Here is a 13,717-nt window from a genome sequence, read left to right as displayed (position 1 = left end):
TTCAGTGTCTTTCAAAATACTCACCATATTCTCCATTGTGTGAACAGACCATGGTCTGTCAATCAAGGAAGAAAGCTCGGGGGGATAAGTTGTATTCCATTTTAAAGTAATTATACAAGTGACTGCCAAACAGACATGTCTTATTCACAAATTAGAATATTCTAAGACCTCTTGAATCATTAGAGGGAGCAAATAAAATTTGGATGAATACGGACGTTTGATATTTAATAAAGCTAAAATTAAATCTCTAATTTTCAAAAAGCAGATAATTTAGGATCGCTCCTTGACCCAGTCGTTGGGGACTAGGGTCCCTCCTGTTTCACACTACAATTTGATCTCCTGCAGCTCCTTCTGTGTTGCAGGTTGGTGTTAGATCATTGGACATAGTGGCTATGAGTCTCCTGGAATTATGGTGTACAACGCAGAGCGGTTGGAATAACGTTTTAGAGCAAGTTGGAGACCCACACTTATATCTGCATGCTAAATACTGTAATTGGTAATACTGAAGATGTTTTACTCCAAAGATATATATGGTAGTTCAATTCATTGTGACTAATATGGACCATAGTGTGCGTGAGCTTGTGTGATAGGGGATGTAGTTTAAGCTCCAGTGTGCCAGGGACTTAGGTGAATAACAAATATTCTCTGTACAGTGCTGTGTAGTATGGTAGTGCTATATAAATAAACATTAATAAGTAGTGTTGATGCAGCAACGGAGACGGGGTAAATTTATCAAGGTCCGATTTTTTTTATTGGTTAAAAATTGCGGAAAATCACGGGTGATAGCCCGCGATTTTAGTCCCCAAGTCGCCAGATTTATTAAGCTGTGATTTTTATTCTGATCTTCAAAATCGCTGGTCATCTCACGATTTGCTGGGATTTCAAACACTCCCATGTTTAGCAAACTCTCCCGAGATTAGTAAACACATCACTGTTACACTGCCCTGCCTATACAGCCACAGGCTAAAAGTTAAAAAAGTAGATAAATGTTGTAAAAAAAAACAAAAAAAAAAATGTGTGGGTTCCCCCCGCCCAACCACTATTAACCTTAGTGCTGTCAGGCTACTGCTGGTTGTGTGATATTCAGGAAACAATTTGTGTGGGGACCCCCTGGTTTTCATGCAACCAGTACTAGGCAAACCAGCGGGGGTGATTGGCACTATAGCAGGGGGACACGTGGCAGGGGATCCCCCTGCCATAATGACAACCCACCTCAGGCTCTTCAGTGCTGAAAGCACTCTGGCTCTTCTTACACCCCTGAGCGGTGGGTGTAGGGTAATATCGGCGATTATAATGTGTAAAAAAAAAAAAACATTTTGTTGTGAGTAACTACAAGTCCCAGCCATGCCAGGGTGCCATAAACAGTGTGGGTATGCAGATGCTTGTATAACTATAAGCACCAGCATAGCCATGTCAGCCAGGTCATGCTGGTACTTGGAGAACCACAAGTGCCAACATGGCCTGACACCCATGGCTGGCTGAGACCTGTAGTTTCACAAAACAAAATGTTTAAAAAACCACAACACACATTAAAATCACATACTTTTAATTCAAAAAGGTTTTTATTAGATTTTCCAAAGAAAAAGCACAAAAAATACCTCAAGTGCGGAATGACAAACTAAATACACCTATTTATGAACAAACAAAGGTCAAGTGGCATTTAAAAGCCTCAGGTATTGTTGACACATACAAAAACATATCAAACTAAAAGAACAGATACAGGGGTATAGTACAAGCTAAAGGGAAAAAGTGTGTGTGGGGGGGGGGGGGTATAAGGGATGGAGTTACTCCTGGAGCTGCTATAAGTAGGTATCCAGATGGGGTTCGCAATAGGCCCCTACGGAGGGGGGTTGAGAAAAGATAGTACAGTCCTAGTTGGACCCAGAAGGTGAGAGTGCAGTCCTATGGGAAGCATAGTAATCAGACCAAGTGAACCACTTCATCAGGGAGGAAGAGGCAGAAGTGGAATATTTGAAGCCTATAATTTCCATCACAGAGCTATGCTGAGTTTTTGCTACAATTTTGGAGAGAGGCGGGAGAGCTGGGCTCTTCCAGACTTGAGCGATGACCGCTCTAGCAGTAATTAATATGTGTCCTGTGTCACAACAGTGATGAGCCGGGAAGTCCGTTGGATAGAGGTTGAGAAGGGCCAGAGATGGATGCGGTGTAATAGACAACGAAGTTAATTGTTGTATCAGTCCAAAAACTTTGTCCCATAGAGATCTAATTTTGGGGCAGGACCAGACAATATGAAAGACTTCGTCCAACAGAGCTAAGAAACCGAGGGCCAAATTTTAACAGGGGTGTAATATAATCTATGGATCATTTTAATGAGCATTTTTGAGTGATTGATACATTTCGACATGGTGTAAACAATTTTGAATACATGGTCCCAATCCTCATCTGTCAGGGGCTGACCAAGATCACTTTTCCATTGCACTTGCACTTGCCACTTACAATACTCGGGAGCTGTCAAGAGACATTGGTACCAAGCGGATATGCCACCAGGGTGGTAACGTGAGTATATCAACCGCTTCACAAACGGCGAGGGGGGCCGTGTCGGGTATGGGCAGGATTGCTGCGACTGGATCCAATGACGCACACGAAGATATTTGTAGAAGTCTGCTGTCGGGATTTGGTAGCACTCCTGATGAGTGGAAAACAGGATCAAGATACCCTACTCAAAGAGGTCCTAGACCTTACTAACACTTCGGGAGATCCAAGGACCCAGTTGCAGGTCGGGAATTAATATTGGCACCGCAAGAAAAGAGAGATGAGAGGAGGGGAGAGAAAAGTCCTGAATGGCCCTAACCATCTTATCCCAGCTTGCTAAGGAGTCTCTAACACTAGGCAGAGCAGCTGCTGTGGACGCCAACTCTAGTTAGATTAAGCCAATATACCTGGGAGGAGACCGATCATCGGAAAACCACTGCAGCAACAGGGACGTTTCACCGGGGGAGAAGCCTTATGTTCCGGTGATCGGGTTCCTTTATTCAGGCCACCATCAGAAGTATTCTCACCGTGAGAGGTCAGAGATCGATCATTGGGAAATCACTGCACTAGCGGGGACGTTTCATCGAGGGATAAGGTGCATGCTTTGGGGATCAGATCGGGTCCCTTTATTCAAGTTATCATTGTAAGTACTTCCATCTTGAGAGGTATTAAGTCCTAATACTAACATCCTCCTAACATACTCTGCAAGTGTTTCTCATATACTGTTTTGACTACATTCATCCAGACTTGGTACATTTACAAAGTGACATTCTGTTTCCAATCATTACGGTTTATAACAAGATCTTATAAGTCAATATTATAACTGTGGATATATATATATTGGGTGTAAGACTATATTTTGCAATCAAGCAGGTTTATTCACCAATTTACAGCCTATTGGCCAGTTATTCTAACACTGTTATTTGATAATCCAGTCCCCACTTTTTGGGGTCTATTCAATATTTTTGTGTTGGTCTGAAATTTGAGCACCAAAGGTTTTTTCTGTATACATATGTTAATGAGATTTTGGGAAAAGGGAAAAGCGCCGTTTGTCTCAGGCTGGGAGTGAGTAATTGGATTGGACCGCTTTTCTTATGTATTTGCAGCTACTGTGGACAGCCTGGACTTCCTATCTAGCCAAAGCAAGTCCTCTTTTGGAAGCTGGGAAACCGCTTTTCTTTCAATAGAGACCCATGGTTTGCGAGGATTGGGAGCTGTCCAGTCCTTAAGCTGGTCAAGCCTAGCAGCTTGTTGGTAAAGATCCAGGTCGGGAGCTGCCAGGTCACCTCTTAATTTAGGTCGGAACAGACGTGAACAAGCCATTCTGGGGTGCTTGCCTCTCCACACAAAACGCAAGGCACTCATGTAAAATTTGTTGAGTACTTGGCGGGGGACCGAGACTGGAACGGACCTGAACAGGTACAGGATTTTTGGCAAGAGCATCATTTTGAGTGCAGCTATCGTACCAAGCCACGAGATCTTGTATCCATGAGGTAGTAAGGGCTATAAATTGTTGCAGGAGAGGGGTATAGCTACAGTCTATAAGATCTTTAGGATGGGATGGGATATGGATTCCCAAATATTTAAGAGATGAGAAGCACCAGTGGAATTTGTAAGTAGATTGTAATGAGAGAAGTCTATTTGGCACTAAACCCACCCCCCATAGCTTTGGACTTGGAAGGATTTACTTTGTAATAGGAAGCCTCAGACTATGCTCCAAGGACTTCCTGCAAGGCAGGTACAGAAGTCTCAGACTCTGTCAGGAATAAAAGAATGAATAGGCAGGTCTTATGATGGATGTCCCCATTCCTAGTGCCAATGATGGTGGACGTTGTCCGGATCTGTTCCGCCAGGGGCTCCATTGCCAGTGCGAAGATCAGTGAAGAGAGCGGGCAGCCCTGTCTGGTTCCATTGGTGATAGCAAAAGGGGCCAACAGGAATCCATTACTGAGGACTCTGGCTGAGGGAGGGCTATACAGGGTACAAATTGCCTGGAGGAAGAAGCCACTAAATCCAAACCTGGCAAGGACAGCATGTATGTATTCCCAATGAATCCTGTCGAACGCCTTCTCGGCGTCTAGCGAAAGCAACAACAAGGTTGGGCCCGAGATGTGTGGGTGGACAATATATTAAGAACCCGACTTGTATTTTCCGGGGCTTGTCTGCCCAAACACAAAACCAACTTGATTTTGATTAATAAGGCTTGGCAGGCTAGGATTAGGTCTATTGGTGAACAGTGTGGCATATAATTTAAGATCTGTATTTAAGAGCGCAATTGGCCTATAATTTTGACAGTGGAGAGGGTCCTTGTGAGCCTTGGGAATGGTAACTATCCTTGCTTCCAGCATCTCTTTAGGTAAGTAAGACTCATCAGCGGCCTTACTGAATAGAGATTTGAGCACTGAGTTGAGCTCCCTTCGGAAGGTAAGGTAAAAGCCATTTGAGACCATCGGGTCCTGGTGCTTTATCTCGTTTAAGGGATTTTATTGCCCATTGTATCTCATCCTCCGTCCAGGATGAGCACAGCCCAGCCGCCACATCTGGGTCTAGGGTGAAGAGCTGAAGGTGGTCTAATAATGCAGCTTTAATACGGTTAATGGCATTTTTACCCGGGAGCTTACGTGCCAGAAGTTTACTCGTCACTTTTCCCCAATGTATAGAACTTTTGATTTAATCTGTCTATAGCGTTGTTCACCTGGAGTAACATTATGGAATTTAATTTTTTCCGGAGATCACCCAGAGATACTTTAATGGCAGAGTTAGAGGGTTTAGCTTATGTTGGTGCTCTAAAACGACAATCTGTGCTTCATAAGATTCTATCACCTCAAAATGGGTACGTACAATTCTAGCCGCAGCCTGTATAGCTGCTCCCCTTATGACCGCCACTAAAGCGCACCAGTGTGTGTATTCTGAGGTGTGTTCCAGGCTGTTAGTCTGTGGGTAAGAATCTAGTGCCTCACTCAGAACCTGTTTTCCAACAGCATATATTCAGCCAGGGGGGATCTCAGGCACCAAGTTAATGGAGCGTGGTCTGACCATGTAATAGGCATAATCGTAATGTTGGAAACCCGTTGAAGAGGCCATTTATCGCAGAGGAGGAGATCTGTAAAATAAAAGGAGTTGTGCATCTGGGAAAAGAACGTATCATCACGTTCCTCCAGCTGTTCTGCTCTCCAAACGCATATAGATCAAATTCAGCAAAAAGCTGAACAAAATTCTAAGCCAGAGAGATAGGAGGAGAGACCCAGGCCGCGGAGAAGGAAAACTTGTCTAATCTGGGTTCAGGAGCTATATTACATTATCCAATGTAAAAGACCATTCCCTTCTTAATCTGTTGGACAACTTGAAATGTGCGTCTCAAAAAAGGGATCTGCCGGGAGTTAGGGGCATATAGGGAAACCAAGGTTATGGACTGTTTGCCCAGGGTTCCTACTAGAGTGAGGTCCGTTTTTATCAGTTACCTGCTTTTCCAATTTAAAGGGTCATCCCGCTTTGATCAAAATAGCCACCTCATTACACTTAAAGGGGCCCACATAAGAAGTGGGGTAACATTTATTGTGGAATTGGGGAGGAGAATGGAGGGGGAAATGGGTCTCTTGGGCAGCAACTATATCCGCTTTGTGGGTGGCAAAAAAATTAAGGGCTATTCTACGGTTATTGGGTGAGTTCAGGCCTTCATCATCATCATTTATTTATATAGCGCCAACATATTCCGTAGCGCTTTACAATTGGGGACAAACATAATAAACAAACTGGGTAAAACAGACAAAGAGGTGAGAAGGCCCTGCTCGCAAGCTTACTGTTTACAGACAGAAAATGGACCATAGTGAAAATTGATGGAGGTGAGAAACAATCTTGAGTGAGAACTGAGGGGTGGGATATATGCACCGAGCAGTAGTCTCCATATGACTAGGGGAGAGGGGCGGGACTGGGAGGACACCAAGAAAGGAACTAACGGGGGTAAACGAAAATAGTTTCCATGAGGAGGCTAGGGCTTTTTCTACGGGGGAGAAAAAGAGTGACAGAAAGGTGAAACAATTATGGCGGCGTGAGTCTGGACCTAGGTGACATGACCCCAGGGCATTTAAAGGGGACTACCTAACTGTAACTGGTAAATACAACAGTAAAATATACAAGCAGCAATAACAAAACCCATCATCCTAAAATATAAAACATTGTTAAGAGCATAAACATTAAGAATCAGAGTGTTGCAATAAGTGTGAAGAGAAAACACAACAACAAACTATAACATGCAGCGTACACCTTACCTGTCTCCCAGAGGGATAAGGGACAGCGACCGAGCAAACCCATCGATTGAATGCCTCAGGGAAGACAGGCAGAGCAAAGTGAAACCGGGGACCCGGTTTTTTTATGCTATTTATAAGAGCAGTTCTTGGTGACCATAGTGAAGTGATGAGCCTACTGCATTTCTTGAGAGATGGTTCGTGTCTGAAGGGGAAGGAGAAGACCATCAAGTAGTGGGCTTCGACCAATCCTGTTGAAGCCGGGCAGCAGAGGGTGTAGAGGATTCTTCCATGGGAACGTTCCATTCACGAAGAACAGATAAACCCCTTTCCGGGATGGGGATTACAACCTGGATTCCAGTCCTATGCACAAGGAGCTTGGTAGGGAATCCCCAGCTGTAAGGGATATTCGCCAAGCGAAGAAATGCAGTAACTTGGCAAAACAGACGGCATTTGGCCAGCTTGCAGCTGAGATATCCGAGAATAACTGGAGTCCGTTCAGGGCTGCTTGATTAGGAGAGGAGGGTGAGGCTGCCCACAAGATCTGTTCTTTGGTGTGAAAAAGTGGACCTGAAGTAGAGTGCCCTTGGGAGCTGAGTCAGGGACTTGGCGAGATTTGGGCAACCGGTGAATTTTATCAATAATAAGATGCGTGTCTGAAGCTTACAGTAACATCTTGCAGAATAGGTCTGTGGCATAAGTGTATAAGTCCGCATTTGAAACAGTCCGAGATGCCACGAATCTTGATTTTATTACAACGGGACTGGTCTTCCAGGTCTTTGAGCTTATCTCTGTCTGCCGAAACATCTTCCTGAAGCCGGTCGTGAGCAGCTATGAGATGATTATGTGAGGAGGCCAGCTCCTCCACTTTGGTCTCGAGATGATCAGTTCTAGCTCCAATTGCCGCCAAGTCAGATTTAATCTCTTTGACTGACGCCCGGAACTCAGATTTGATATCGGACTTCAGAGCTGTCTTGAGAGATTGTATAGATCTGAGGGTGACAGGACCATCAATCGCGATTAATGATGGGGGAGACTGAGGGGGTTGTTTGCCTGGTTTTGGGGGCAAACGGGCCTGAGCCCATGAGGATGTTGAAGCCCCAGAACCACCTCCGAAAAAGTTCACAGGAGATAGCGACTTGGTAAGTTTGACTTTCTTAGATGGCATGATGGGTCAGGAAGTCAGAAGATCCCTGGGGGGACTGTGCAGTAAAGTAGGTGCCCAGGCTTTGGCGAGGTCCCTTATAAATCCGGTAGAGCCTAATAATGCCGCTTGTATAGTGGTAGGGTCAGGTCATATTCCAGGCATCCAACGTAGTTATCCATAAACCACGGAGTCCTGTTTGGAGCCGATAGCGATAATGAGAGCATGTTATACAACTCAAGATGTAGCAGTGGGGACCACGGGACCCCACCTCCCAGATGGGCACTAGGTGCTAGCACTGTCCACTTATACAAACAGGAGTTCAAAAAGCAAGTGTTACTGGTTATATGCAATATCTCAGGTGACCACTAGATGGCCATATAAACCAGTGTAACACACAGTAGTAGAAAGTCAACGTTACTGGGAAGCTCAAACGGCCACCGGGTGGCTAAGGATTACACGTACAGATACAGAGGCTATGTGAGTCGTAGAACAGCTACTCACTGCACAGGGAGATATCTCCAAGACGGCCCAGAATTCAGGTAGGTGACCAGGAATCCTGAACCCATGAACAGACAACCCAGAGACAGGGGGCAGCTTACTGGGGTCCCACAATCGGTAAACTTAGCTGTGTGACAGGTCTCTCCAGGGAAGACTTGGCTAACAAAGTGAGGGCTCCCAGCAACAGAGGCAGACCCTGACCCTCACACCCAATCTTACTTATTTCTGCAGCCGAGTGCGCCCGCAGCAGATGGTCATGACAGGGGAGGAGGGATGAAGACCACATAAGTTAGCGGCATCTGAAATCAGGGTTTATTTTTTTAACCAAGCATGGTCTGGAATTTTATAAATTGGGGGTCCCTCTGACCCTGAAGAAAAAAGACTTCAATCAACATGGAATTACATATGGGGGGTCTTTCTAACCCGAAAAACCCACCTTTTCCTTAAAGTCTTCCAGTCTCATGCCTAAACTCCCACCGGTCGGCTACCTCTCTTTCTCATCCCTTCTTCCCTTCTCCCCCTTCCTTGACTCCATCACTTTTAACTGCGCTCTCCAGCTACTCAGCTCACCTCCTCTCAGTCCCTCTGCCCTCTGTCTCCTCTCGCTTCTCTCCACTCCCCTCAGTGACTCTCAACCTGTCATCCGTGCCCACCCTCTTGGGCCATAGTTACCTGCCTATACTCACTTTTCCCCTCCCTCCCTCTCTTTCATGCTGTGCCTGAGCCCCCAGAGTTATAGTGCTTACTGTTACTTGTACTGTGCCATTGTTTGTCCTTGTACGGCGCTACGGATACTTTGTGGCGCCCTATAAATAAAAATTAATAATAATAATAAAAGCATGGACATTTGGAAATACAATTTTTTGGGGACATTTCCAAGCACGGACATTTGAATATATAAATATTTATGAACATGGGAACATTTGGATTAAAAGCTGCTGACAAAAAAGGAAGAATTCAGATCAGTGAGTATATTGGGTTTCATTATTTTTATTAAATATATGTAGTAATAAAGAGGCTGTGTTATGTTTTTATTGTTGTTTTTTTTTTATTATTTTTATTAAAAGTATGTGGTTTTAATGAGGGTGTTGTCGTTTTTTTAAACATTTTGTTTTGTGAAAGTACAGGTCTCAGGCAGCCATGGGCGTCAGGCCATGTTGGCACTTTTGGTTCTCCAAGTGCCAGCATGACCTTTCTGCCATGGGTATGCTGGTGCCCTGGCATGGCTGGGACTTGTAGTTCCACAAAATGAAATGACGTCCGTTTGTTTCTTTACATTATAATCACCAATATTACTCTACCCCCACGGCCCAAGGGTGTAGAAAGAGCCCCAGTGGTTTCAGCACTGAGCTGGTTATTCCTAGAGGGGGAGCCCGCACGTTTGTTTTTTTTGCGGAGCCCACTCCTTAGGTAATCCAGCCCAGCGCTGAACAGCCTGGGGTTGGTTGTCATTATGGCAGGTGGATCCCCTGCCACGTGTCCCCTTGCTATAGTTCCACCCACCCAGGCTGGTTTGCCTATTGCTGGTTGCAAGAAAATCGAAGGGACCTCACGCAAATTATTTTCCCAAGTTTAACGCAACCAGCAGGAGGCTGGCAGCGCTAGGGTTATAAGTGGTCAGGCGGGGATTATCCACACTTTTCTTTTTATTTTATTTTTTATTTATTTATTTTTTTACAACATTTATCTATTTTTTAATTTTTGACAGCTGCGGGGACCTGCAACTCTATAGACAGTGCAGTGTTACAGTGATGTGTTTACTAATCTTGCAGCTAGGAAGCAGTGTGTTGCATCTAGCAATTTTTAAAGCAAACCCGGGAGAGTTTACTTAATTGCAGCTTCATACATTTGAGACTTGTATAGCTAGAGTGGCAAACAGTCGAGTCTTTGATCTCTATCGATTTTGAAAACGGCGATTTTGACAAACATATCTCTGACAATTTTACATAAAATCTCACTTTAATATATCTGCAAGATAAAATACCCGTGAGAAAATAGCGGGATATTCAAAATTGTAGCTTGATACATTTACCCTAGAGTGTTGCAGTTGTATACAGAGATGTTTGTTTGGGTCAGAAACAGGCCCGGCGCTCCCATTAGGCAAGGTAAGGCACTTGCCTAGAGCGCCGGGCTCTGGAGGGCGCCACAGAATACTAAAAGACTTTAAAACTGTGCGGCGACCGCTGACCATACCTGTCACGGCCACCGCACAGCATTCAGATGCACGGGGAGGGGGGGAAGAGGCTATTTTGTCACCACCGCCGCCTCTCTGCTCCGTCTCGGCCCCTCCGCTTACTAGTGTCAGTGAGTGGAGGGGAGGAGACGGAGCAGAGAGGCGGCGGTGGTGAGACAAGGTAAGGAGAGGAGGGCGATTTTTGCGGGGCTTTTTTAAAAATGCCTAGGGCGCCGTGGACCCTAGCACCGGCCAGGGTCAGAAATCTGTCTGAGATTTGGGAAGTGCACTGATAAATGTGCCTGAGGCTGGATATGTAGAGTGGAACTGGAATTTGGGCTATGTGGATGGGCAAAAAAAAAATAATCACGCATCCATCTTGTAACTATCTGCATTAACATGTAGATTTCTTCCCTACTGCAATTTATGTGCTAAAATAATATATGCATTAAGGTGTATCATATAAACTATTTGTTTCTAGTAAATGTTTGCCTTTTTATTGGTTTCTCCATAATGCTACTTATAAGAATGAAGGATCATGGGGTTAGCCTCAGTGGACACAGACATAAGTCTCCTCCGGTTGCTGCTAGATCACTATGGACACCTCCGAATAGCTGGGCAGGTAGAGCTTGTGCGATTATGTGATCGTACAGCTATGGCTTAGAGCACATGTGTTACGCTCTCTAGGAGCTTTCTGATTAGATGTCTGCACTTTATAGTACAGTCATGGCCAAAAGTTTTAAGAATGACACAAATATAATTTTTCACAAAGTCTGCTGCCTCAGTTTTTATGATGACAATTTGCATATACTCCACAATGTCATGAAGAGTGATCCGATGAATTGCAATTAATTTCAAAATCCCTCTTTGCCATGACAAATGAACTTTAACCCAAAAACATTTCCACTGCATTTCAGCTCTGCCACAAAAGGACCAGCTGACACCAGATCAGTGATTCTCTTGTTAACACAGGTGAGAGTGTTGACGAGGACAAGGCTGGAGATCACTCTGTCATGCTGATTGAGTTAGAATATTAGACTGGAAGCTTTAAAAGGAGCGTGGTGCTTGAAATAATTGTTCTTCCTCTGTTAACCATGGTTATCTGCAAGGAAACGCATGCAGTCATCATTGCTTTGTACAAAAAGGGCTTCACAAGCAAAGGATATTGCTGCTAGTAAGATTACACCTAAATCAACCATTTATCGGATCATCAAGAACTTCAAGGAGAGAGGTTCAATAGTTGTGAAGGAGGCTTCAGGGCGCCCAAGAACGTCCAGCAAGCGCCAGGACCGCCTCCTAAAGTTGATTCAGCTGTGGGATCAGGGCACCACCAGTGCAGAGCTTCCTGAGGAATGGCAGCAGACAGATGTGAGTGCATCTGCACTCACAGTGAGCCGAAGACTTTTGCAGGATGGTCTGGTGTCAAGATGGCCACCAAGGAAGCCACTTCTAACCAGGAAAAACTTCAGAGACAGACTGATATTCTGCAAAAGGTACAGGGATTTGACTGCTGAGGATTGGGGTAAAGTCATTTTCTCTGATGAATCCCCTTTCAGATTGTTTGGGGCATCTGGGAAAACGCTTGTCCAGTGAAGAAAAGGTGAGCGCTACCATCAGTCCTGTGTCATACCAACAGTAAAGCATCTTGAGACCATTCATGTGTGGGGTTGCTTCTCAGTCAAGAGAGTGGGCTCACTCACAACATTGCCTAAGAACACAGCTATGAATAAAGAATGGTACCAAAACATCCAGCAAGAGTAAGTTCTCCCAACCATCCAAGAACAGTTTTGTGACAAACAATGCATTTTGCGGTAAGATGGGAGCAACTTGCCATAAGGCAAAAGTAAAAGTGGCTCGGGGATCAAAACATCAAAATTTTGGGTCCATGGCCAGGAAACTCTCCAGACCTTAATCCCATTGAGAACTTTTGGTCAATCCTCAAGAGGTGGGTGGACAAACAAAAACCTACAAATTCTGACAAACTCCAAGCATTGATTAGGCAAGAATGGGCTGCCATCAGTCAGTATGTGGCCCAGAAGTTGATTGACAGCATGCCAGGGCGAATTGCAGAGGTCTTCAAAAAGAAGGGTCAACACTGCAAATATTGACTCTTTGCATAAACTTAATGTAATTGTCAATTAAAGCCTTTGACACTTATGAAATGCTTGTAATTTTACTTCAGTATACCATAGCAACATCTGACAATAAGGTCTAAAAACACTGAAGCAGCAATCTTTGTGAAAACCAATACTTCATCATCATCATTTATTTATATAGCGCCAACATATTCCGTAGCGTTTTACAATTGGGGACAAACATAGTGAACTAATAAACAAACTGGGTAAAACAGACAAAGAGGTGAGAAGGCTCTGCTCGCAAGCTTACAATCTATGATATACTTGTGTCATTCTCAAAACTTTTGGCCATGACTGTACTGCAGCCCCATGCTGCACTGTCCATGCAGTTCCACCTTGTTCTGTTTCCTGTTTGCTATTTGTTCTTGCTTGATTCTAGTTCTGACCTTGCTTGAATACTGACATTCCTCTAATTAGCAACCTGCCCTGATTATTTGGCTTGGTTTCTGACCATTTTCTGAAAACTGCCTGCCCTGACCTATTGTCTGGACATTGACCATTTCTAGATTTCTGCCTGAGCCAACCTGCTTGAACATAGTACCTTATTACATCTTTTAAGGCCTATGTGGGTACCCATTGTCTCTTGTTATTCAAGTATGTTCAGTTCTACAGGAAAGCGCACTAGGTGAAGACCACAACTAGCCTGATTCTAGAGGTCAATTTTAGGAATTCAGTGCCTTTCATCATACACCCAGCCACATTGCATATCCTGGATCTTACACTGCAGGGGTGGACCAAGCAGAGCCGTAACTAAGAATTCTAGCGCCCTGGGCGAGAAAGACAACTGCCGCCCCCCTAGCCCTCAATTTTAACCAAATTAACCTAAAATATTTCCAAATTGCGCCCCCCTTCAGCATTGCGCCCTGGGCGGTCGCCCCTGTCGCACAGCCCTAGTTACGGCTCTGGGACCAAGTCATTGGTCACTGCGATCAGACAGTCTGGAAGCAAATCAGAATGATAGATAAGAATTGTTGTAACGCTAAATTTTCCTGCTACAGCATTCATTTGATCTTGCATTACCACATGG

The sequence above is a fragment of the Mixophyes fleayi genome, chromosome 3 (assembly GCF_038048845.1).
Source record: "Mixophyes fleayi isolate aMixFle1 chromosome 3, aMixFle1.hap1, whole genome shotgun sequence".
Classification (NCBI taxonomy): Eukaryota; Metazoa; Chordata; class Amphibia; order Anura; family Limnodynastidae; genus Mixophyes; species Mixophyes fleayi.
The sequence above is the reverse complement of the archived record's forward strand: the minus strand, read 5'-3'. Positions refer to the sequence as shown.